Source organism: Aptenodytes patagonicus, chromosome 1, assembly GCF_965638725.1.
Source record: "Aptenodytes patagonicus chromosome 1, bAptPat1.pri.cur, whole genome shotgun sequence".
Classification (NCBI taxonomy): Eukaryota; Metazoa; Chordata; class Aves; order Sphenisciformes; family Spheniscidae; genus Aptenodytes; species Aptenodytes patagonicus.
Genome location: NC_134949.1, coordinates 5,771,468 through 5,799,414, shown reverse-complemented (window position 1 = coordinate 5,799,414; position 27,947 = coordinate 5,771,468). Strand labels below are relative to the sequence as shown.

General features: G+C 39.4%; 1 protein-coding gene across 2 annotated transcripts in view; it reads right to left on the bottom strand.

Annotated features, from left to right (window-relative positions):
* The window catches only part of CELF2 (CUGBP Elav-like family member 2), a 572,845-nt gene that overhangs the window by 286,005 nt on the left and 258,893 nt on the right, over nucleotides 1–27,947 (bottom strand). The gene's annotated exons all lie outside the window — the stretch shown is intronic.

Below are 27,947 nucleotides of genomic sequence, written 5' to 3'. Positions count from 1 at the left end.
AGGATACGATTTCAGCTGCAAGGACCCTTATGTTTATGAAGGTACTACAAAACCCTGAAACAATTTATGTTTATTTATGTTCAGAAGTTGCTATAAATAAAAAAATTACTTCTAAGACATAACACTGCAACTGCTTTTCTCCAGCAGCTTTCAAAAATCCCCAGCATTTTAATTGAAGATGCTTTTTTTTTTTTTAAGCTGTATATACAATTATCTCTGTCGAGTGGCAAGAATGCAAGAGAAAGAAGTTGAAGGCAAAATGTTTGCTCAGTTCAAACAGCATCACATGATGCTACATTCAGGATGGCATGCCTTTGAAAAGGCACTGTCAAAAATCTGAAGGCTTCAGTATATTCTTCATCTAATATCTGTTTTGGATAGGACTTACAAAAGACACTCTGCACTTTGATCAGAGAGTTTATTTAGAAAGGACTACATGAGCCAAATGATTTTCCAACAGATTCATGCCTTGTTTTCTGTCCACTGACTGTCCAAATAGGTCCCTGGATGGCGATAAAGGAAGGCACTTGCTTTAAAAAGCAAAAAAAAGCATAGCCCACCACTAATCAGATAAAACGAGATATTATTTGTACTGAGGATGTACTGTTTTCGCATAACTTCAGAGGCCTCCATTTCTCAAAACACTGCGCTCATCTCTAAAGTCAGCGAGACTTAAACAAATGCTGACATGCATTGCTGAAACATGGCCTTGAACCAACATTCAATTAAGAAAGAAAAAAAAAAAAATACAGAAGACACCAGGCACCCTTTGAGTTTTATTCCTACTTAATGGACAGACAAGCGCAGGAATAGAAAAGAGACGAGACCGGAACGTGCAAGGCGTTGGGAATATGAACCAGAGGATCTGGTTCCAACATCTTTTGCAATACTATTGGGCTACGCTAATTTTTATTTTTATTTTTTAAAGAAAATATATAAATCTATTATGGTAAGTAATGAATTTTATCACACTGCAATGACTGGAAGACAATCCTCATAGAAATCAAAAGACTACGTCTTACATTTTTAATCCAATGGTATATGGTCGAGCTATCATGTTATCCTGTTCTCCGTTGCCTGAAATTTTACAGAATATCTTGACCGCTGGAGTTTTTGCTGTCTACACTTATATTGCTGACTGTTGCAGCATAGGAGGAGGATTTTCAACATGACAACAACGACGAGAAGGTAGTCATCTAAGATGGGGTCTTCAGAGAAGTCAGTGTTGGTTTCTACTAAACAGAATGTTAGAATTTCCCATGTACTCCAGTGCGAACAAAATTAAACTGGTCTTAAGAGTATTGCAGAGACCTGGTTCAGCCCATGAATCTTTGGAATTTTTATTTTGTTGTCTCTCCTTAGTCTTCAAATCCCATGAATTCCTACAAAGACAGCTTTAAAAGTTTTGAGGTTTGCTTTTGTTTGGTTTTTTTTAAACCTTACTTTTTAATAACCGTACTTAGTAACATGAACAAGCCCCTAGAAACTTGTGAAATGTAAAAGGTAATTACAAATAGTATCAAAAAGAAAAATTAAAATTTTCAAAGTCTGTGTTGCAAGAAGAATTGAGAGCAATTTCACACCATATCTGGCACTGAAATATGATTAATATATCAAAATAGGATTAATAGATCAAAAAATCTTCAGTTACTCTGAAAGTCAAACTATTTTAAAAATTATTTCTAATATTTACATCAATTTCTTGGCACACAGAAATCACCTGAACTATGTATTCTAGTGGAGCAACAACACTTTACAGCAGCCTGAGGATGTGACAGGTACGAGGTCTATTATTTCACTTGGGTTTAACCGGATAGAGCAGCTTTCAAAGTACATTACTGATAACGGATGGTTTGATACGAACAGCCTAACTTTATTAGAGGCTCAGCTGATTCAGAAGCCCAGAAATAAGGTAGCTGAAAGTCCCCCCAGTTCTTTCATAACTTCAATGCTGTATGAGAACAGGAGACTGATAAATAACAACCAGCGTTAGAGGAAGGAAATCAGTTATGTACATTGTCGTGAACAGATTTTCCAGCTTTTGAGTATGAGGATATTAACTTTCTAAATGTAGGCAGATTTGAAAGCCCAAAGCAAGGAAAAATATTTACAAGTGCTGTAATCTCGATATGGTATTAAAAAAGGAAAAGATCACTCCCTGTTTTTCTCAAGCATTTCCAAGCTTTTACGACAGATTGGCTGAGAAGTTTCTTACCTTGCTGTCTTCACTGCGCGTACCTCGAAGCTCAGTTGGATATGGTTATTAAATAGTTCCCACCTTTAACAATCAAAACTCCAAAGACCCATTAAACTGATGAAGTTAAAGACGACAACCTTAAGTGTGAAACATTAAAAAAAAAAGTTGCACTCTTGACTAAAGCAGACAGAGTTACTTACAAGGAAGGCTAATCCATTCGACCTGCTAAAGCTATATTTCACATTTGATTAAAAACATGCCACTCTAAGTACCCAGAAAAGGCTGGAGCACAGCGGAGTCGGGCCACTCCTGCTCTAGCCAATATTTTCTGTGAACTTGTGGGGAACTGGCAGAAACATTAATCTTCTTTCCATCCCCTCTCTCCCCCCATTAAATCCGCTGCTAAGAAAACACTCTCTCATGAAGCCCATGAGGAAGATGTCCCTGCTGAGACAGGATAAAAGACTCTTACATGACTCTTACTAGCCTGTATGGGTCCATCAGTGGCTCATATCCACGAAAGCAATCTTATAGTCTGTTGATCTGTGAAAGAGTCCTCTACAGATTGTGAGCGACGAGCGAGCCCCGTCCAGTTCCTGTTATAAGCACACCTTTGCAAAATAAACATGCTACTGGCTTTTTGCAGCTGTAGTTTACTGGATTCTGCTATCGCTGCGATCACAGAGAGGTAAAAAGATAAAAAGGACTGCGGAGAAAAATATATCATCTTTTTTTTTATGCTGTGTACATTCTTAATTCTCTTTTCAATCCCCTGGTTTTGTAGGACGCTAAATGCACTGGAAATTTAAATTGGCATCCAGCGTCCAAATCACTGAAAGAAGAAGTGCAGCAGACTAGAAAATGAAAGAAGGAGCCAAAAGGCAAAAAACCCTAAGCACAGCTGCTGGCATATTTCCCCTTTCTCTCCCCCTGTTTTGCAAGTCACACTATTTTCTAATTTGCAAGGAAAGAAATTAACCTGTAACAGAATGTCACAGTCTCTGCCACACAACAGGGGTTTATAGCATTTAAGCCTCAGTAAAAATTAATCCTAACTTGTAAATAAGAAGTGGATTCTCTTAATGATATAATGGGGCCAACTCCTTTTCTCGTATTAAGTCTCTTGAGCAATGGAGCCTATTTTACAATCACTAAAGAAACTTTCCCCAATACTTGAAATAATTTTTATTTTTCTTTTATTAATGGAGTGCATCTGGGTCACTTCATAATTTAACCCCTTGTTGCATTTCCAAGGCTTGACATCCTTTAATCTGGTGTAGTAGTAGATGCATTTATTACTGGATAGTGCTGTCTTGAATAGAAAATGACAGCCATCGGTGTATCTTCAGGATACACAGTTCATCTCAAAATCAAGACAAGTTTTACATTTATTAGGCAATGTCAAAAAAAGCAGCCAAGATCTCAGCAGGCTGTGGAGATTGCCTCGTCCTGAGAGACAATCCACCTGGTTTGAAACGGAGTGTAAGACACTTTGAAAACATGAATTGCCTACATACACCTAATTGCCTCCAGTGCCTTCTGTCTGATGCTTCTCTGAATGGGTAAGATTCTACCATTACATACGTGTTTATTTCTTAAAAACGATACCGGGAATTTGTATGACTAGGTACAAACCACCGCCCCAAAAAACCCCAAACCATATAAAAAACCCAACAAAACCCCAAAACCTGGCACAAGAGGACAAAATTCAAATGAAAGGATCTCACGGTCATCCTGTGCTACTTCAGAACACTAAATTTTCGCAGGTTCTCAGAGCTGGAATAATCTAGCTTAGGGCAGAATCATCCTCAACTTTACCCTGTTATTTAAGTAGGCAAACATTAACAATGGGACCAAAGAAAGCAGTGTTTGGGGAATCTCAAATATGTAAACCACATTAGAACTGCAAAAATCTCTGTTGTAGGCTCCACAATACAACTAGAAGAATAAAGCCTTCCTATGAAACCACCCTGAAAAAAAGCCAACCTATGAGAGCTTCTTCTTTTGTGTATCTCTCCAACGTTTAATAATATTTAAGTATCTCTTTGACATAAAGTTGTTATCTGTCGAAGGGATCAATGATACAGAAATGGGGCAAATTTCATTAAACTAATTGTGAGATCTAGACCTTTTGGAGTTGTATGTTTTTGTCTCCAGTGATACACTGTCTACTACAAAGGTCTTGATTTCAGGATGAAGCCCCCAAAAGAGTTAAGACCTCCCCTTTCTTCCATAAAAGGATTAAATGGTTGTGTTTCATCTATGAAATTCAGTGAGCAAAAGAGAGATTTTTCAAAAATACTTGGGTTGCTAAATCTTCTGGGAGCCAGAAATTTATTGGTAGTGACTGGGATACAAGCCCCTAAATGCTTAAACATTTTTCTGCTATAAAACTAAGTTGTTTTGAAAACTGTACTAAATCCAGTGCTTCCCCTTCCTTCTGTGAAATGTAATTACTACGGGCTCACTGAAGAGAGAGTATTTACTGGGCCTCAGTTTAGTAAAGCTTATCTGCTCAAACACACAGGTAAATTAAGGCAGTTTGACCTGGAAAAGAACCACCACATTTCAGTGTAAGCATCTTTTAAAAGTGCTTTCATCATTATACTTACAAATAGAAGATGCAGTGCAACACTGTGGGATGAAGCCAGCTGAAGCAGTGTTTTATTTTGAAGGTATGGCAGACTAACAAAACAACGCAAAGAGAAACTAAGGAGCAAAATGGTGGAGGGGGAAATTATTCATTTTGTTTTTTGACAGTTCTTCTGATGGGATAAAGTCAGCCCACCGCATCCTATTCTTATCTTCTTTAATTTTACAAGGATGAGTAAAGAGTGAAGTTTTGCATCCTGCTCTGATCGATTCTATACCACTTGCATTCACAGCATCGATATGTAAAGTTTCATCAATACATGCTAACAGACAAAAGATAACCCTGTGTATCCCCCAATCTACTCAGACTGTATTTATAAAATCCTAGCATCATCACTTACCCATATGCAGTATATTGCAATACCTGAGATATTATTGGATCTTTTTATGTAGCTTTTGTTGCTCAACAATCATTTTCCTCTAGCTTGTAAAGATTATCTATGCATTCATATTCCATAATTCTATCTTTCAGAGCTATAAAGAGTTTAATTTTGATTTCTTTGAAACCAACTTCATGAAAATTGTTTGACCATAAAAGCTAATTAGTAAAGACTCTCAGTGTTAAACATGTGCAATAGATTATAGCTGGAGGATGCAAAAAGACCATTTCTTCCATAATAACTGCTGCATTTCATCATCTTAAGCTACACAGCAATGCAAAGGTAATGACATTTTTATTTTGTCTTTTTATGATGGGACTCATCAATACCACTATCCATTTTCAGGTTTTTGCTAACGTCTGCTTGCAATATCCAAGTGAAGTCTCTGGAGAACCATACAATCATTTTCAGATGCTAGTACACTGAAAATGAGGATTTTGAGATCTCAAGGAGCATTAATGCCATGCAGCCTAATAAAACACGTTAGCTCTGCCTGTGACTTATTTACATTACAGGCAGTTAAAAAGACCTGCTAAGAATGGTGTAAGACAAAGCAGTTGCTGCCATTCTTTGAGGCAAGGGAACTTCTGTATTCCACAATAAGGGTGGCCTCTGAGCAGAAAAGCTGGTTTGCTCCGTTTGTGCCAGGATGATGAACCAACTTTCTAGGAACATTCAAGAAAGAAACGCTTGACTAGTAAACCTGATACAACTTACATCCTCAGGGACGAACAATTTTAAGTAGGTAATAGCAATATGATTCTTGGATGACTTATACTGAAAGAAAAACCAAAGAATAATGCCGTATCAATCGCTACCCTTCTGTGGCTTGTATGGCCCTTGGTGACTTACGGAACTAAAATCATCTAGTGGTAGTCGACCTGAAACTGCCTTTCCCATTCATAAAGGTGAGCACAGTCCAAATCTGCAAACTTTGGTGGTGTGCTGGTTCTGGCTGGGATAGAGTTAATTTTCTTCATAGTAGCAAGTATGGGGCTATGTTGTGGATTTGTGCTGGAAACAGTGTAGATAATACAGAGATGTTTTCGTTACTGCTGAGCAGTGCTTACACACAGTCAAGGCCTTGTCTGCTTCTCACACCACCAGGAGCAGGCTGGGGGTACACAAGAAGTTGGGAGGGGACACAGCCGAGACAGCTGACCCCAACTGGCCAAAGGGATATCCCACACCATATGGCATCATGCTCAGCATATAAAGCTGGGGAAAGAAGAAGGAAGGCGGGGACGTTTGGAGTGATGGCGTTTGTCTTCCCAAGTCATCGTTACGCATGATGGAGCCCTGCTTTCCTGGAGATGGCTGAACACCTGCCTGCCGATGGGAAGGAGTGAATGGATTCCTTGTTTTGCTTTGCTTGTGTACGTGGCTTTTGCTTTACCTATTAAACTGTCTTTATCTCAACCCACAAGTTTTCTCACTTGTACTCTTCCAATTCTCTCCCTCATCCTGCTGCTGGGGGAGTAATTGAGCGGCTGTGTGGTGCTTAGTTGCCAGCTGGGGTTAGACCACGACAGGTGGCTACTTTAGTACTGGATAGGGAAAATTCTGAGAAGCTTCACTAACCATCATGCAATTCATATGTTGCTTGCAATCAATTCTTTTTATTGTTTGATATTTGCAAGGTACCTACAGTGTTCTGCAACTGCAGGTAAAGGCATGAAGAAAAGTTTCTTGTCACAAAGAGATTGCCATTTAGATACACTGTGTACTGACAAAGGAGAGCGTAATGGGAAGTAAAGAGTGAGTAATTGAATGATGCATTTAAGCATACATTTTGTTATCTCTGTGGGGTTTTATATTTGTTTTCTTGATTTATTGAATTCGGTGTTCATACTTTTCAATCATTCATTAGCTAAACAGTTCTCTTGTGGTTTGCCTAGATTAGGAAATGAGGACTGGGACAAGCTAAAACTAGGAAAAAGGTGGGTATTCTGTTAAGCGGAGGCAGCTCACATCACTTCTGGAACACCTCTTGCTACTTACTCATTAGCATTTACCAGAGAGCTGCCTGATGGAGGCTACACTCCGCAGAATTAGTTTATTCTTAACACCAGTCAGTGAAGCCTTTATAGACAAGATGGTTTGCTGCAGACATTGCAAGTTGGCCAGCCAAAATGCAGGCAACCAAATCATTGGGATTTGGAACATAAAAAGAATTTAGGCAGAATCTGTCTAATTAACTTGACAAATCCTGGAAAATGGGTGATCTTTTTATCATCTGTCAGTCCATTAGAAGTTATTCTGTGAGACAGCATAATGGAAAGGATATATGGAAGGATTTATCTTTTTTTCCTCCCCATAAAGAGTCAAAAGGGCAAGCTGGTACAAACCATTTCATATGACTTCAGACCTCGTCAGAGAAAGTGTCCATACACGACCCACTAACTCAGACTCCCTGTGTAGTAATGCCTGTTTTTCCCCATTGAGTAGGAAGCAATCCATACAACCTATTTTAAATAGCTACCTTGGGAAAAGTTATTTGGAAAAGTACCTGCTTTTCTCTATTGACCATAAAGGAAGCACTGAATGGCCAGTCCAGATGAGGACATCAGCAGAGTTGATACCAATATGCAATTACAACATGTTTTTTAGGATTCATCTAACATCTCAGTCAATACTCTATGGGAAACATGGATCACCAAATGTTACAAGCCTAACAAATGCCAAATATGCATAGATCCTTTCCAGTGGAGGTATCTGTCACTTATTTAGTAAGTATTTGGTAAGTAAAGGCTCAGTATTGGGGCTAGTTCTGTTCAATATCTTTATCAATGATCTGGATGAGGGGATCGAGTGCACCCTCAGTCAGTTTGCAGACGACACCAAGTTGGGCGGGAGTGTTGATCTGCTCGAGGGTAGGAAGGCTCTGCAGAGGGACCTGGACAGGCTGCATCGATGGGCCAAGGCCAACCGTAGGAGAGTCAACAAGGCCAAGTGCCTTGTTGCACTTCGGCCACAACAACCCCATGCAGCGCTACAGGCCTGGGGAAGAGTGGCTGGAAAGCTGCCTGTCGGAAAAGGACCTGGGGGTGTTGGTCGACAGCCGGCTGAACATGAGCCGGCAGTGTGCCCAGGCGGCCAAGAAGGCCAATGGCATCCTGGCCTGTACCAGAAATAGTGTGGCCAGCAGGACTAAGGAAGTGATCGTGCCCCTGTACTCGGCACTGGTGAGGCCGCACCTCGAATACTGTGTTCAGTTTTGGGCCCCTCACTACAAGAAGGACGTTGAGGTGCTGGAGCGTGTCCAGAGAAGGGCAACGAGGCTGGTGAGGGGTCTGGAGAACAAGTCTTAAGAGGAGCGGCTGAGGGAACTGGGGTTGTTTAGCCTGGAGAAGAGGAGGCTGAGGGGAGACCTCATCGCTCTCTACAACTACCTGAAAGGAGGTTGTAGCGAGGTGGGTGTCGGTCTCTTCTCCCAAGTAACAAGTGATAGGACGAGAGGAAATGGCCTCAAGTTGCGGCAGGGGAGGTTTAGATTGGATATTAGGAAATATTTCTTCACTGAAAGGGCTGTCAGGCATTGGAACAGGCTGCCCAGGGAAGCGGTTGAGTCACCATCCCTGGAAGTATTTAAAAGACGTGTAGATGTGGTGCTTAGGGACATGGTTTAATGGTGGACTTGGCAGTGCTAGCTTAATGGTTGGACTTGATGATCTTAAAGGTCTTTTCCAACCTAAACGTTTCTATGATTCTAGGTATCCACTAGGAACCTGGTGTTGAGAGGATATTTGAAATATGCAATGTTAACAAAACAGGTAAAATTAAAACCACATAAAACATTTAGAAAATTCCAAGTATTTAAAGTGTGTAAATTTACAGACTTTACATGATGCTACCCTTATTTAAAGGAAGCTAACAGTAAAATGAAGGGGTTGAGCATGCAGAGCTGAGATGATGTGCCTGTCTTCCAGCTAGGTCAAGAAAATATTTACAAGAGTGATTTTATCCCATTTTATGACAACAATATAAGTAAAACTTCTCCCTAGCAAGGCAAGCAAAGATTGCTTGCTGTATGGCACTTTTCTCCAATATGAAATGCAGAAAAAAAATCTATTAGGAAATCTTACAGGGATATCCCTAATTAGCCAATTAAGTTGTGCTTGTGACTATGGATATTATAATCTCTTGGGGCAATAAACACATCTCCCCACATGTTTGTCCCTTACTGGGAATAAAAATATCCCAAGCCACCAACATGAGCCTAGCTGGTTCTCACCACCCCATTATTGGAATATTATTGTTAATGAAAATAAAATCTAAACTCTAAAAATATAACCAGAGTGTATATTCAGTGTCTCCAAAAGCAGACTGAGACCTTGTTAGTCAATATTATTCCTTCCTGTTGGAGCAGAATTCTGTATAATTCTTATGTCCTCAGAAATGTCAGCTCAGGTTCAGTTCTGACTTTTAAACACCAACGATGCCCAAGCTACCTTTTCACATTACATTCAAGAAGCAAGAAGTTTTCAGGACAATACAGGTGATTTAGATACAGCTTAAAATGGAAGATGATGAAGTCACCTACATTTATATTCGATGCTGATGTAAACCACAGCATGTAACATTTCCAGTTGCTACACACAAATCTGTCTGGACATTTGGTGGACTCTCCTGGCCATACTTTGTTTCAGGGGCCAATTACAACCAGCAAGGTGATTGTCATCTTACATGAAGAGGTCCTTAACTAGTGCATTAGACTGTATAAGTGGAAAAACAAATTTAAAACAAATAAATCTAAGAATGTATAAGAAAATTTACAATAACAGTGTCCTTTCAACTATCCTTGCAACATTTTATTTCAGCTACACCCAGAGGTAAATCAGAAACCGCAGCTCTTGGAACATGCTTATACAACGAGTTTGGGACCTCTTTTTGGAGAATCAGTTTAATTAAGCGTGGGGGATTTTTTTAATCTCATTTCATAACACTTTGTTTTTTTATGAAGAGGAAAAAAATAACTTGCAAAACAAGTATCCTACATTCTGAAAGCTCTTTTTGGAACATATGGTCTTATCCTTCAGAAATTATGAGTTCTCTTGACACAGGCTGTGACAATCAAGTTGCATATGAAGTACTGCTATATTATAATTAAATCAGTTATGCCAGGCTTTTCAACAAAACTTTCCCAGAAGTTCCTGTCACTCAATTTTGAATGTGCATTCAGAGATTTGAAGCTTTAATGAGCCTTGATCAAGTTAAGTAAAGGCCCCACCCAGCCTGTGAAGGCGATCTCTGCTAGCTATGCTGAGTGTCTTGGCAATAGTTAGCCCCAGGCAACGAATACCAAGTCTCAGGCAACTTCCAGAGAATTCAGAAAGCTTCAACCTAGAAACAAAGTCTCCCATGCAAATGGCATCAGCACACTCCCATCTCCCGGGAACAGATGGATCCATCACATAAAGCTTTGTGAAAAGAGAAACGAGCCAGGCTGGAAGCCTGGTACCGTACTACAAACTCTGCTTGCACTTCCTCAACATCTTCCTGTAAAAAGACTCATTATTGACATTATGTTAATACATTTCACGGGGGTCACCCGATAGTCTCTTAACTTAATAAAGGAGTGAATTTGGCTGGTGTATGAGCTGATGCCCATGCAAGTTGCATTTTAAATCTAAATCTGAATTTAGTCTGGATGGAATTTGCATCTCTTCCAGATCAGTTCTGTACAACTGCAAACCCCGTATTTTAAAGAGCTGTGCCCAGTCACTTTTCAGTGAAGTGCACAGTTTCTGATTTTGTCAGCTCTCCCTTTGCCATTCTCTTTCTAAAATCCAAAGCTTGCTCTCCCAAGGATGCATAGAAGAAAATTAAATTTACAGTGATAAGTTCTGACAGCTCACTTCAGAACAGCAAATGGAGCTACATAAAACCTATACATCACCCTAGTGAAATGTAAATACAGTTTAGGGCTGGGCATATTTGGAAGATGCCTCTGTTCATAAACTACATCCTGGCCCATGGACTGTAGCTGCAGAAAACAGCAAACTTTTCAGCCACCCACCAGACATTGTTACAGCAAGCTGGATCCACAGATGGGAGATCTTCATGGGTCAGCAGCCTCTAAACCTCCTGCTCCACAAGATGCAAGTAGATCCTCTGAACACACCAAGTAGATTAGCACAGAAATAATTCCAGCCTGTGGCCAGATATTCATTCTGGGGACCTGCCAGGTTTTCCAGTCAGTCAATCCATTTTTAAAGACAGCGTCTTATTAGCGCCTTACAGTTCTTGAATTACTTTGCCGAGTCTTTCTAATGAGACAGCAATCTGTCCAAGGGTATTAAGAGAAGTAAATGATAGATCTTTACTTTCTGATTTGATTACACATGTGTATTCAAAGGTTAGAGGGATGACAGCAGACTGGAACACAGGAACACTTACACGGAGCAGTTGTAAACTACAATACATGCAGGAACAGTCTTGCAAATACAGGCTTTTAGGCTTTGCAGAGAATGATGATCATCTACCTCCCCTAACACGTAATAGCCACAGTACACTCACCTTCCCCTTTGAGTGAACCCAAGTATAACCTTCAGCCCTACATTATAGAACTTTCTGTCTTCATACCCAACCTAAACAAACTCAAAACATCTGTATCAGCTCTTTTCCTCCCATTTACATTTTACTGACCTCTAATTAAACCAGTTCAGCAAGGTGCAATTTTTAAATGCATTTTTCTAGTTCTGCTTCCCAACATGCAAGCAATATCAAGAAATGAAGATCGCTTACTCCCAGAAAGATAATTAAATCTATTTCATTAACCAAAATGCATTTGTTAATGTTTAATGCTCAAAACCACTCAATATATTCTCACTTTACCACAGTCAATCCATCAGCCTAACTTGTGTGGTTTGCCAAATGGTACCACGCAATGGGACCCGTACATCACTACAGTCCCGTCCCCCTCCCGCCATGTGCTATTTCAACAAATTGAGAATTGTAATTCCAGTCTCACTAAAATGATGGCAAAGACAACAGTGAAACTTTTTCCCCTTAACTTCACCTGTCTCCAGCATGGACTTTTCCATGGGAACCCTGTTGCGTAGGTGCCCTTCAAGTCAACAGTGAAAACAGACAGGAATGATTCATCTCACTCCAATATGGATCCGTAAAGGGCTGTGGGATGAATCCCTTCACCTGAGAAGGTGGAGAACTGTTTCAAAGCCAAGTGGGAATAACACAAACACCAGCAATGAGTCACACAAGTGGGGAACCACATAGAAACTCAACATGTTTCCAATGGAAATGAGGCAGTTTGGATTTTCACTTCCCTACTAAAAAGTTTAGATTTTCTATTTAAATTTTTGATTACATGCATTTCCCCTCTTCTTTTTTCTGTGAACATTTCCCATAGAAAACCACAGTCAGAAACCTCCATTCATAGATGAGCTGCAAAGCAAAAAAACCCGCCTTTAATGGCAACCATTTTATGTAAAGCACAACAGAAACTGAGAAGCTTCTACTCGAAAAGCATGGGCAGGACCTTAGCTTTCACCCCTCATGTGTGGTTTGGGTTGATATGGTCCTGACAGCTTCAGGAACTGGGTCTTGCCTGCATGGGTTGTGCACTTCGGTCATACCCATGAGGCATCGTGGCTAAAGCAGCACAGCCTGCCTGAGTCACTGTTGCTTGGAGAGATGGTTGGGAGCCACGCAAGAGCATCCCAGTCCTCCAAGGGCCTCCCTGAGGCATAGCACGCGGCTGGGTTCCTTTAGTCTGTGGATGTAGTGATTTGTGAAAAAAGACTGTAAAAATCATTCCTAGCTGGCAATTTTCCTCTACCATCAAAAGTGCATTCAGCACGCAAAAATTAAATGCACTTTATTTCTACTTATTTTTTTGCTTTTCAGTATAGAACTATATCTTTCCTGAACTCAAGCACTTCCCCAGCCTTACCCAGTAAACTCCTGTCAGCTGAACGCTATCATGTGGCTGCCCTCCTTTTCCCCCTGGTCATGGGAGCACAAGTCACAGGTTATAGTATTAATCCATGTAACCTCTGCCCAAACCTACGAGATTCACACAAGCTCTGGAAGAAAGAAATCACTCCAAAGCAGAGAAATCTCTCTGTGCTGCATCCCCTTGATGCCCTCCATCAATCCAGCAGCATTTAGATGATAACATACTGCGTGCAGTCACAAAAGAACATACTTTAAATAGTAGTCTTGTTACAAATTTGTAAACATAGCTAAGCAGCGATAATACCTCCCTTCATGCTCGCTTTTGGAACAGCTGCTGTCACTGTTGCAGACCTTCTACAGATAGGAAGGTAACTTAGCAAATACCTCCAAAATCCCTCTGCTTAATGAGTAGGTAAGGAGTGACAATCAAAACCAGAGCTACAGCAAAAGATGCTCGTGCTTCTGCGTTCCCACACTTCTAGCTCGTAGGACTAATTTCAAGCTTTTGTTAATGAATTGGACCTGGGTTGGTTGAAGTTGAACCACTGAAGTCGACGTTGCTGAGAACTGCCCCGTCACTTGTGAAAGCATTTCCATAAGCACCAGAGGGATGCAGTCTAGCTCAACCACTCTTTCTTTAGTCTTCAAAATAGGTTTGGTTTTATTTTTAAATATAAAGATCAGTAATCTTCTCCATCTGACGATCGCTCTCAGAAGATCTAAATTCACTGCTTGGCTTATTACCAAGCTTTCCTGAGTTCAGAAACAAAGTTCACCCTCTGGATTTTGATACAGGGCAAGACATCCTGACGGCTTTGTGGGGAATTCAATGCAGACGAGCTCAAGGAAAGGAAAGGGCTGGGATGTGTAGAAAAATGCTTGTTGTATGGGCAGCAGGAGGCAGCTCCATGCGTAGGAGGTGAGAGAAGGCAGCACACTGGGAGTGGGAGAAGGCTACAAAGAAAGTCAGCTCTGAGAGAGGAGAGTGAGGAACATAAGGAATATCACAGTGTGTGGGATGAGATGAGAACAGAGATGTAGGTTTTTAGAGAACTTTAAAACAATTATAGGTTTTTACCACGGGAGGTTCTGTTTGACTAGATCAGAGTGCTTGCTTCCTTGTTACGTGCCTGGAATTGAAGCTTTCTTTGAAAGAGCTTCCTAACACTATTCCATACTTTCAATTAACATTTTATTTAAATGCTTTAAGATAGTTTCTAGATATATTAAAGCCTTACTGATGAAATCTTGAATATAATTTACATATCTAAGTCACATTTGCATTCAGTAACAAGACAGCTTTCCAGTATAGAGCATGCCATCAATAGCCCCCATTACTAGCATCTTGCTGAATTTCCCTAGCTGCAGCGTTCACTTCAAAGGGCTTCAGATTTAGCTGAAAGAAAGGAGACAGTGATATCATCAATGATCAGGTATCGTTTCCAAATTTTAACCTGATGCATTGCAGAGTACCATTTTAACATGTGTACATCATTCAGCCACCACTTGGACCTATCTTCAGGACTGTTACAAGAGACACAAGTCTATTTTTTAATTTAATACTCTTTTCTGTTAAAGAGAAGGGGAGAAAGCGTTCATACCCTTCCTACAAATAAAGCACGAAGTGTCAGTATCTTTCCACAGTACATCTGTACGCTTCCCTGGGGGATTTTTCATTATAAAATCATATCTCAGTTATCAAGTCTTCAGCACTATAAAGCACAGATGGAATATGTGATAAAAGCCCTTTTTTTTCAATCAGGAAATACCAGTAAGAGAAACTGGTGGTTGGAGCAGATTTTTTTTAGAAAGCACGTTTTGAGAATTTCTGAATGTAAGGAATTCGGTGAGAGAAGCAAAAGATGACTGATGCATCACATGCCTGAGAGCAGCAGCCCACTGGTGAGCATTGTGCAGGCAGTACTGGACACAGGAAAATCATGTGCAACTGTCTCTAGTTACTCCGAGAGGTTCTTACACAGGCAGAATAATATCAAAGATGGGCTTGATGAAGGTTTTGGGCTTTTGTTATGTTTTGTGTGTCTTTTTGCTTTGGACAGATTGATTTTTCTTATGTTAGACTTGATGCTTCACCATAAGATTTATAGAGACCATAAATCTTATAAGCCTCTAGAAAGTCAGAAGAGACCAGCTTTGATGTATGCACAATATAGGGAAACAGGGGTGGGGGGTCGTGGTGGTGGTGGGAAGGAATTTGGAATGTTTCCTTTTTATTGGTAATCCTTATTTCCTTATTTATTGTTTTTTGTGAACTCTAGCCATAATTCTTTAAAGCTGTGCCTTGTCTCACAGAATGAAGTTAATCCAAAGTTGAATTTACAAAAGGGAACATGTTTTTGGTTTTTGTTCATCCAAAGAAAGCATCACAGCTGAAAGTCAGAAGAAAACTGGACATCTGTATCTCTTGAAAAGGTAGAATATCAGGAGCTATAAAAGCCCTAAAACCCATAGAAAACAAGGATATAAAGCATCTTCTTATTGGCGTGAAAAGAAGTTTGGCTAGGGACTGAGAAGATTTTCCTGCAGATATTTCTTTCCATAGCTGCCTCTTCTCAACTTTGCCAGCCTGTCTTTCAAAGCAGCTGCTAGATACTACCAGATGAAGAGATGAACCACTGGCTTCCCCCTTCTTACGCTGCTGTAAAGATAAACAGCTCCTGCCACGTCTTTTCTATTATCCAGCACCCACTACCAAGGCCCTACAGTGTTCCACAAGTTAATAAAATATCATCAAGTTAAGATCAAAATTTGAAAACCTGCATTAGAATAGCAAGCCAAACTTGACTGCCAGATTTTCAGCATCTGCCTGAGCTCTGAATATTTTCAAATGGGTGAATATCTAAAAATGTCTGTTATGTCCTTGGCACTGTGAGACAAATTCATGATGGGAATTTATTTCCCATTTATGTCACATTACCTGATGGAGCTGCTGAAGAAAGTCAGTCACTCACAAGGTAAAATGGATGGCAGAAGAAATGAGGTAGAGTCTCACTGCCTTGCTCTAACTATAGAGCACTACAAGAAAGTACAACCGACAAAATTTTTCTCAGTCCTTACAGTAACTTTTTATTTATTTATTTTTTAATCACCTCGAGTACTTGCCATTCATCAGACTCACTGTTTTTACAGAAAAACTTCAAGCAATCAGTCTAAAACCCTTGCATTAATTCTAAGAGGTTCAGAGACTGGAGAAGTACTGAGGTTGTGGCATGAGCTCAGGCGTAGCTCAGCCAAATCAATATCCCCTTTAAACCACATCACTCTTTTTCACCTTGCACGTTTTGAAATAGAATATATAGTTGCTGCTTTAACTGAATGTTTTTCTTATATGATTTATTTTCCCATTTCTACACGTGCAGTATTATCTTGAGGGACACTGTGGTTTTTTTTCCTGCTCCAGCTCCTGAACTGTTATTTCCACAGGCATTCTCCATAACAGAGAGGAAAAACCTCACCGCTGCATCATTTCTATAAAAAAAAGCTAACATGAAATGCCAGTTAGAAGTTTCTGCTGCTGTATGCTCATTGTGGATTGAATACTTTCTTTGGAAGTAGGAGGTAGCTGCCAAACACACAACTCTGGACACAATTGTGCAGCTCCTCTGAAGAACAGGTTACGGGGCGGGGGGGGGGGGGGGGGGGGCAATCAAAAAATAAAGTACCTTCATCATTAATCATTTTCTGAATTTTTAAATCAGCCAGAATATTTACAAGTTGTATATCAAGTTTCTTTTGTTGCCACCTTTTTCCTTGTCTTTCTGCCACTCAGCACGCAGCCCGTGCTTTGGTTGCATGACTTTCTGCTGATGCCAGGGCCGGCTGCTGCACCGAGCCCGGAGCTCCTCTGGGGTCAGAGGTGCAATATCTATTCTGTTATTAGAGAAATTACTCAGTGCAATTTCACAGTTCAGCAAAACAGACTTATTGCTTGTATGCACTGTGTGTGCATGCCTTAACAAGCACTTAAAGTTTTTCTACTTCTGCTCCTTCATGGAAATATCCACCTTTAACAGCTTTAGGAATGTTAGTGAGCATGGTTTCTTTTTCTGCTTAACTTTAATAAGGAGTTACTACCTTGCGTATAATAAGGTTTCTAAAGAGCCGGACTTCCCTCTCTGCTATAAATTCAGAAATAAAAAAGTGAACTCTATGCTTTAGATAAAAACTGAAGAAAGTAACAGGTGGCTTTTTAGTAACATGATTACTTCTATTATTACATTCTGAATATTCAGTGTTAGCAGCAACCATCTCCTCTTGTGAATGCCTTTCCAAATTCAATTGCTTTATCCAAGTTATCTCTGTTTATTTCTGCAGGGGCAGGACCAGGGAAAAGTAATGCTATTTCTGCAATATTTTATTTTATTTACTCTCAATGAAAATGAGAAGGTCTTTTTTACAGCTGCACAGCCTGTAATGTCAGCTCCAAGCAATCAGCTAAAAAAAACCCCCCACAGTCACTTTGCAGGTTTAAAATAAAAAGAAAAGAAAAAAGAAAAAAGAGAAAGAAGAAATCAATTCATGTTGTCACAGTCTATCTAGAGTCATATTGTCCCTAGCCATTGGTAGAGAATGAGAACGTCTGGGGATTCAATTACTCATGACATGAATAATAATATTTCATTTTTGTTAAATAAAACTTTTTAGTTGCAGGAACTTCTGCATACTTCACCATGCGATCCTGGAATGAAAGCTACCAACGACTGAGACAAGCCACAGACTCTGGCATCCGCGAGCACATCGGTGCAGGTGCATCTGTACCCCTCAACAGAAAATCTTAATAAAGAAAATAATTTTTGATCATCTATTTAAAGATGGGCTCCTGAGCTCCAAGCCTTAACAGATTTCCTAAGTGTCACAGCCAGCTTTTAAGAACTTGAATTAATAGCCTGGTTCAGAATAGCGCACTTGCCCTTTGAACCAAAGTCAGTGGCACCTGCAGTTGTCCAGTACTTTTGATTAACTCAAACCGTGTATCTAAATAGTATTAGGAGTCATTTAGGCCCTTATTTCAGGCTTCCACTTTATGATTCTCAGTTCATGTTTCAAAAGGATGCTACCATAATCCGAGTTTCTATGTGTGTATTCTTCTTTCTTAATCAAGTAGAGCTGTCTATAGTCTTAGTGACAAAGTCAGGATCAAATCAGATGATACTCATTTTTCAACAATGAGTAAGCAGCAATACTCATGCTAAAATTGCACTGACTTGTGCAATCACTTTGATATCAGCAGGACTATTCTCCAAAATCAAGCACGTGAACCATTGTGAGATGAGTATCTAAAAGTTCAGAAGCAAAATAACCAAGAAGGGCTGAAAGTTAGTTCTCTTTTTTTTTTGTGTGTGTTAGGTGAAGCCCGGTATCTTGTTTTCCCTCCTTCTTTCTCCATGGACATTCATTAAGGTTAGATTACGGCAAACAGACATGATTTGCATCCACTCTACAACACCATGGCTTTGCTGAGCCCTAAATGTTCCCTGCAGAAAACGGTGCGAAAGCTCTAAAAATTCCAAGGTACTGAATGAAAAATATTTTCCATTATAGCCCAGCTAAGAGAAGTGCTGCACCGGCACTTTGCTGTTGTAGAAGTGCTGTGTAGGGCACAACTTGCAAAACACACTGGGAGAACGTACACAGAAAGTGGGGTAGGTCCTCAGTGGCTCCAAACTGGCAAAACATCATCGCTAGTAAGAGAGTTACAGCACCGCTATGAGACACTGCTCCGAACACGTGAGTTTGGGGCTCACAGTCGTCTTTTTCTGTGGTCAGCAGAACTTTAGGGGCTGCCTGCTTCTAACGGCAAGGCACAGACATGAAAATTTGCATCGTCTCATAGGAGGAATCTCAAGTCAGCACCCTCAAAAAATAAAAAACAGTCACCAATTACTGCTTGCAGATCTCGCGTCTGGCTTTATGTAATGAATCTAGTCCCACTGTGATCATTGCCTTTTAAAAATGTGTAACATTTATGGACTCCAGTAAAAATGTTTTTAATATAATGTAGATGAAGTATAAACTGTTAACCTTGAACACTGGGGAATGTGTTAGGTTCTTGGGGTTTTTTTTAACCTCTTTAAATAATTTACTAAGAATTGTCTAAGATTTGCTTGTAATTCATAGCAAATCTTTTGGAATCATTAAAATAGTTGCATTTTTTTAAAATGTTATAACAGCTGTTATTTCATAAATAAAAGTGATACTCCGAAGGCAGAGAATGTTGAAGAGAGCACTAAACCAGAGTCTCTGCTCTCCTAGGGGTATCGGTGTGGGTTTCCTGACGCTGTCCCATCCATATATCTTACTGCCGCTCTTCTGGGACCAACGGTAAGGATGACACACAAAAAATCCTGTATATCAGCAGTTCATTTCTAACTACTTATAAAACATATGATATAATACTCTGTATTATATCATATAATACTTGGTCTTATATCATAATATGTATATCATAACGTAAGATACATGCCTTGCCTATGCTGTAGCAAAGGTACTAAGAGAAAGTTTCTCAACTCTGCCATGTTAACAAAGCTCTCCTTGACTTCAGTTCCTGGGCTGCTTCTCCAGAGGCAGACGTGTATACACCTTTTTTCCCCCCAAATGTATATTTACATCTGAAGTTTTTCCCACAAGATTCATCCTTTGCACTGACTTTCTAAATGTTCTGTTGATGACACCAAGCTGAGTGGTGCAGTTGACACACCAGAGGGATGTGATGCCATCCAGAGGGACCTGGACAAGCTTCAGAAGTGGGCCTGTGGGAATCTCATGAGGATCAACAAGGCCAAGTGCAAGGTCCTGCACCTGGGCAACCCCTGGTATCAATACAGGCTGGGGGATGAAGGGATTGAGAGCAGCCCTGCCGAGAAGGACTTGGGGGTACTGGTGGATGAAAAGCTGGACATGAGCCAGCAATGTGCGCTCGCAGCCCAGAAGGCCAACCGTATCCTGGGCTGCATCACAAGCAGCGTGGCCAGCAGGTCGAGGGAGGTGATTCTGCCCCTCTACTCTGCTCTGCTGAGACCCCACCTGGAGCACTGCGTCCAGCTCTGGAGCCCTCAGCATAAGAAAGACACGGACCTGTTGGAGCGGGTCCAGAAGAGGGACACGAAAATGATCAGGGGGATGGAACACCTCTCCTATGAGGACAGGCTGAGAAAGTTGGGGTTGTTCAGCCTAGAGAAGAGAAGGCTTCGGGGAGACCTTCTTGCAGCCTATCAGTACTTAAAGGGGGCTTATAAAAAAGATGGCGGCAAACTTTTGAGCAGGGCCTGTTGCAACAGGGCAAGGGGGAATGGCTTTAAACTAAAGGGGGGTAGATTTAGACTAGATATAAGGAAGAAATTTTTTACACTGAGGGTGATGAAACACTGGCACAGGTTGCCCAGAGAGGTGGTGGATGCCCCATCCCTGGAAGCATTCCAGGTCAGGTTGGACGGGGCTCTGAGCAACCTGATCTAGTTGAAGATGTTCCTGCCCATGGCAGGGGGGTTGGACTAGATGGCCTTTAGAGGTCCCTTCCAACCCAAACTATTCTATGATTCTATGATCTTAAGTGCTAAAACAACACTTAAGCAAAGGAGACACACAAATGACTAACTTGAAGCACAAGTATTTCAACTGAGCTGGGAAATAAAGGGAGAAGGGGAAAAAAGGCTTTGTATTTTAAGGTGGTTTCCTTTGCTGTTTGTTATATTGGAATGGCCTCTCAAAATCCACCTGTAATGGTCCCTTTCTCTACCTTCATTCAAACTGCTGTTCAAAGGCTCATTTTCTGAACAAACCCAAGAAATACCATTCCTGTGTCAGTCAAATGTTCTCCCCAGACCAATGTAAATTTAACTTAAACCAGTAAGATGTTGCAGCGCTATTAAGTGGAACAGATAATGAACCTAAATAACTGCTCAATCTTATTAGTGTAGCCCTCATAAACCTTCCATTTTTCTTCAAGCCCTGCTGCTTAGCATTCATACTGCCTGATATGAGACTAAAATTAGATTATAGGAATGCGTGCTTTTTACAAGAGGTCTTTTATTTGTTCCATAAAGTATTTAGCACTCTTTAGACACTATATAAATAAAAATAACCATGATCTTGGAATTCACCTTCAGGAATGCAAATGAAGTGATCTGAGTCCTTTCATTTCTGCTGCACGTTATCCTCATTGGGCATGTATGGATGGCAATGCTTTGTAAGACAAGTTAAAAAGACGCTTGGAAGTCTAGTAAAGGTGAGTAACAAAAAAAAAAGAAGGGAATATGCCTCTAGTTTTAGAGTTTTACAATAAGGAATAACAATAAAAGCCCTAGAAAGATAAAGGTCTGCTGTCAAATTCATTCGTGTTTGTGAGAGATGCTAACAACTGCTGGTGAAAAATGATTGTGGGTTCAAAACCCAGGTCACTGAGTGAAATAACTTACACTCATTATATGTAGCCTTTGAATCTTAAAATTAGGAGCCGTTTCAAGACTGCGAGCTGTGATTTCTGAGGACCCTGCATTGTGAGAAGAGTTACTACCTTCTGGGTCAGAGCTGTATCAAGTCCAACAATCATTTTTGTCCAACTTTCTCCCCTCCTTCCCAGGGTCTATATTTAGGACTTAAGTACCAAATATCAAAAGTTTTTTTGAGGTTAAGCATGACAATGTCCTCAAAACTCCAGTAGGCATCAGCTTACGTCACTTGGCACTTTAACACTTATAAAACTCAGGCTGCTAGGACTCACCTTAAATTAAAGTTATCATCAGGTGAAACATCTAGTCTATGCTATTCCCCCAGGCTCCACTTTCAGGCAATGGAGAAAGAAAAACAATTCCCCAAGGTTATTCACCCTGTCCTGAGATAAGGCACCTACTTCTCTTAATTTCTCCCCTGGTTCTTTAGACCGAGGACTTTTGAGACAGCTAAATTTAGGCAACGTGAATCCTGCCATTGGTATCTTAGTAATTTTTGAATGCAAGTCATCCGTAAGCACATATGGATAATCACCTCTGTGCTCCTTAGGCTCCTCTTAAGATTTTAAAAATATCTCTTCAGAAAGGGATTAGATTGCACATAAGTGTGTTTTAAGATTAACATTAGCTGTAAAAAACATATTTCGAAATGGATGTAAAACAACAAAAAAAATGCCGACAGCTACTAGAAGGAATAACTCCATGTCACATTTTAATGATATTGAAGCTTTACCTAGAAAAAATAAAAATCAGGATAGTGAAGAGACAACTCGTGTATTATTTCCTCAAAAAACCCAGATTCACTTACAATAACATCAAAGTCGTTACTATCCCAAATAATTACTGCAATTTATATTACAGCACCTCAGAAAGACCAAACAACACCAGGGCATTCCTATACAGCACATACAATGGGTAACAGCCAGTCCTGCTTGCAGTACAGAAAAACAGCTCAAAGGTTAGGTGAAAGAAAATAATATTTAGAAATAAGCATCTGAGGCATAGAGAAAGGTCAAAAATAAGAATTATTTTTTTTAAGGGAGTGATTAGTTAAATTCAAGTCTCAATTTAAAATAATGATTTTCTTCAGAAAATGGCAGGCATCCAAATTATGGAAAACCTGCTCTTTAAGACAGTTGACTTGAGAACATTTAAATATCGAGGGCTGGAATTTTTTCTTTTCTTTTCTTTTTAATGATGCAGTTTCAGAAAAGATACAAGATGATATCATTTCCAAAGACTAGCTCTGGTTAGCTGCATATAGTTTGACATTCAAGAAATTTAATGTTATTAGCTACCACTGCCTGCCACCCGGGATGAACAACATTTTCTTGACCTATTATTTATATGCCTCTAAACGAAAGTGAGTTTTGAGAAGGTATTTGGAGGTGGAAAGAACAACTTCTCCAGTAGAAAAGAGAGTCACAAATGGACAATGCCAAGTCCCTGCTTTATTTAAGGGAGAATAAAACTTTAGTAAATATTATATCAAGGTAAGGAAAATTCTGTCATAGATTGGCGGACACACACATATGGTGTAGGTGGATGGGTGTTCAAGCCTGACATGACTGGCAAAGCAGCACCAGTGACATGAGAGGACATCCACAGTCTATGAAACATCAGGGGCAAAAGGCATAACCTGCTGTTCTCAAAGTGAGAGAAATTGCTGGCAGTTGACCTGAAGAGGACCAGAAGAGCAAACCCAGAAGCTAACCCCAGCTCCCACCATCCATGCAAAACCAGTGAAGACAGCGATTGAGATATCAGGTAGGTCTTTAGTCCATGCCCCTATTATTGTCAGGAAAAAATCCTTTTCATTTTATAGTAATTAAAATGCTCATAGATATTTTATTAACTCACTCTACAGAGCCACATAAATTCTATAATTCATCCAAGCACTTACAAGTAGTTACTTGGGTTAGGCTGTCAAGACAGAAGTGATTCAAAACCTTGCATACTTAGCTCCTTGGAAGACATATCATTCCCTAACACAATGGTATTAGAAAGGCTGCTGACAGTTAGTGATCAAGAGATTTCATTTTGCTTGTCATATGGTGGGTTGTCAATTCTTCTTTCCCCTTTAGATAAAAGCTTAGTTGCATTAGATTTAAATAATGGTGAAGTTGCAGGTTAACATTTTTCAAAAGTACCAAAGTGACTTCAGTACTTAAATTCTATTTTCAAAATGCTGTAGACACGCAAGAACGTAAGTCTCTACACTAAATGGAACTTAGATATTTTTAAAGAAATTTATGGAAAGGTGGAGAATAAAACCCTAACTCGAGAGGGCTTAAAATTTTTACCCTACTCCAGACCACTGGTTTAAAATAGATAAAGTTTGCAAATTATTGCAATTCTAAGACAAGCTAAAGATTTACATTTCCATTTTGAACATACTTGATTGTTTTCACATCAATGTACCTATGCCATTATATTTTATTGCAGATTTCCTCCCACCCTTCTAAAAAAATTTCTAAATGACAGTTTTAAGATGGCCTTTACCTCAAAATACAAGTTTTCCTGAGTTATGTTCAAGATTTAAGCAGGGGCTGCAGGGATCTTTCTACATTTTTTTCTATGAAAAATATCTATGCAAATTATTCTCTTGAATTTTTTTTTTAACAGTAAATAAGAACAACTTAGAGGAGGAAGTGACCGTTTAAACTTTACTCCCTCCCCCGAGTGAAATGTAAAATTGAGCCACTACATAAAAATGGAAAAGTAGCCCAGATTTTACTAACCTAGTACTAAGCAAATAAATAATCCATGTGGTTAGTCTATATTTAAAATATTTGTTCTTCTTTAAATATAAAGTAACTTTCACAGAAACAAACAGAAGTGGCTAGAGACTGAAATCATTCCTTTGATATTGAAGCTGAGTATTTTCTCGTTTAAGCTCCAAACATCATCTCCCTCGTGCCCACAGGGCTTTGCACTGTGCTCAAGCACTCCACCTCGCTAATTTGCTGCTCCCCTCCACTGCTGAGCTCAGATGCTGGTGTACGAAAGGGTGGTTACAAGCTGAGGTACCACAAGATTTTAGGAGCTTATCTTTATTCATTAATTGTTCTGTATCACGCTTAAATGGTGGATTTCTCAGGTTTAGCTATATTTCTTCTAATACTTTTAGTTTGGTCTGTTATCGCAGGTACCATCTATGTAATGTTGAGAGCAAATACAGTTTGAAATAGGACTGCCATAGCAGCTATAGAACATCTAAAAGGGAAAAAAAAAAATAGGCCAGACCTTTATTAAATTTTAAAGTATGCCTTCGCTACACTCTTCTAAAGATCCAAATAGGGTATTCAAATCTCTAGAGATCACCAGTATAATTTCTTTATCATGTTCCATTTAAAATTTAATTATGTAGTCTACAACAAGAAGTATCTGAGTACTCTAAATAGGTCATGCAATGAACAACTTAATATTACTATAAAGTTTTCCTTGTGAAGATCTGTTCTTTGATGTGCTGTTGCACACAGAAAGCCCTTCTTCGAAAAAAACAATATACATTCATAGATATAATAATGTCATTTAATATAAAAATTGTAAAGCTTCTTTATCATATTTTAAGTTTAAATTTTCAATTCCTTCTCTAGCCTGAGCTTCCCCAAATCATCAGAAATAAGTGGTAAATTAGAACTGACACAATATAATCGTGCTGAATATTTTTATATCTTTCTACAGGCAAAGTCAATCTATTAGCTTTCCTTCTAAATGATGTCCACCAACTCAGATTTTTCTACTTTTGCCTATCAATGATGCATATTCTTCAGTGGCAAGACGTAAGGTAATTTCTTCTTCCTCTTAAAAATAATCATTAGAGATCAATCAGCAGTATTTAATGGAAAATGTCTATATTAAAAAGTCACCATTTACCAAGACACTTTGTTACATTTTCTTTTTTAAAAATGCACATAAGTAACCTCTCTTGGTTACTACAGGAGAAGAGAAAATATTCAAAATGTTCTTTTCTGTAACTTCTGACTATTTACAGGGCTTTCTGGGAACAAATCCCTAACTTCTCTTCTGCAACTCAGCTGTGTAAAATTCAGAAGGGGTTTTTGGGAATTTTTTTTTTTTCTAAATGACAACAAAAAATTAATGCCACTGGTGCCTAAATCTTCCTGAAAGTCAGAAAAAAATATTCCAAGTACAGACATATCTGCTCACACTTACATGGCTTGCAACAAAACCCTTTCACCACATTTACAAATGCTTGAAAGGGATTTGATCAGCTCTGGCCACAAATATACCCATGAGTCATTCTTGCCCTGAGGAAAGGCATCGTGTTTACCTGCACAAATGAGAGTTGTTAGATTTCTAGGATTACAGAGGGCTTTTTGCGCCCCATCGGACAAAATACAACAAGCACAGTAACTATGGGAAAATGGTTATTAGTTTCATCATTTCAGGGTACAACACCTAAAATTTTGTATCCTATAAAGTAGTTGTGGGGTGAAGGTGGAAGAAGATGTGGTGTTGGTGGGGAAATTAGACTGTTTCACCATTATGAATTAATAATAACAAAATGGTTCACGTGAAGTTTGAAAGAAGAACAAAAAATATTAGATTAACACATCACAACACAAGATTAAAAACCCCAAGGAACTGCTTGTTTAGAGAAATGCGGGAACAGGTGAATCCCCGAGAAGGCTGGAGGACTAGCCAACCTGCGCACGGCTGTAAACATTTGTTTTAAATCAAGACAAGATCATTGGTTTTAATATTTATAACACAATTACAATGCCTTGTGCACATTGCTTGTATAATCTGATTTTTACTTGCAACATCGTGCCACAGTTGAAATTAAAGCCTTGTGGTAATAATTCAAAAAACACATTTAAGCAATCATTAATGGCAAGTATGAAACTGGATGTTTATTCAAGCAGCTATATCTCTCATTTTAACTTTAATTTAAAATGGAATTTATTTCTGCAGTACAAGGACTTCATGTTTCCAGTATATTAGTCATATAATACCTAGCCAATTAGGGGCATGCAGTCAAATTGGAAATATTTTAGCACTAAAACCAGTAAAAGATACAGCTAAGCGGTGTTATTGACATTCCTAATCAAGGAGACAGCTACTCTGTTGACTCTATTTTTTTTGTGTGTGTATGAAGAATTGTAATTCTTTTGCAATGAAGATGAATAAAATCTTTTAAGTGTCAGGTAGGCCTGATCACTGGTCAGTACTTCAAACGCTTGGCAAAATTTCACCAGCATATTTGGTTGCACAACTGAGGATATCAAGTGATGGTAAGTCATAAGAAGAAAAGTATCTAATAAATGAACAACTGATACAAGTTACACAAATTTGTACCTACAAAACAAGGTGATAGATTACAAAGGGGGAAAACCCATCATATACAGTGAAAATCTACATTTTTACAGCTTAACAACACGGTCAAGCCAACTGATATACACCACACGCACCATAAAGAAAAGCAGACATTTTTTCTCTGCCTTAGAAGCAGGAATAACTTGTGTGTATTACCATGCTTAAAGAAAACGGATTTTCTTGTTGAAATATCCTTTTAACATTATATATTGTGTGAACTACAACATTGGTATTAATTGAAGGATAACAAAACGCCCCAAACCATGATGTCATTAAAAACCCCATGCACCTCAAAGAGCAAAACTGGTGGCAGAAGATGCAAGAAGACAGGGAGCACCAATTTTTGCTCACCAGGCATCTCTGCTAAGTGGCAGATTACCATATCAGATATTTTTGTTTCCCTTCTCTCCACCCTTTTCTCTATCTGCACGATTACAGCAGTTTATTGCATCCTCTGACAATACGTAGGCAGGTCTCTCTTCAAAAACCTCTATCGCGGCCTGGGAGTCTTGTCTAGTTCTATTATTTTATGAAAAGCTTTCTCAGAGTAGAACAATTTGGTCTAAGCCGCTTTCCTGCTTTCCAGATGAAAATGCCTTAAGATCAGAATGTTTTTTCCTCCTACCTCCAAGTTTCCCTCCCCTCATCACTCGGGTGAAATTTAAAGCAAAAGCCAAACCACCTGCAGTGGGTATAATTGCACAGCTGGAAGAAAGCCACATCTGGGATTTTTCTCATCAGGCGCACAACTGTGCTAAGCCTCAAAGCACCCTGAACGTGTCGCTTTAAGCTGTGCAGTTTTGGTTGCGCCAGTATTTCACAGTCATTTGTCTGTCTATGGCATGCAGTGTGTGTTCTCCTCTCTGCACCTCCAGTTCTCAATATCCCAGCAGTTTTCCTTAGGGAAAGGATCATGTTCTGGCTCAAAAGGTCGTGCTTCTTTCAGCACCTTCCAGACATTGGTACACAGATGCAATATAGAGCAAC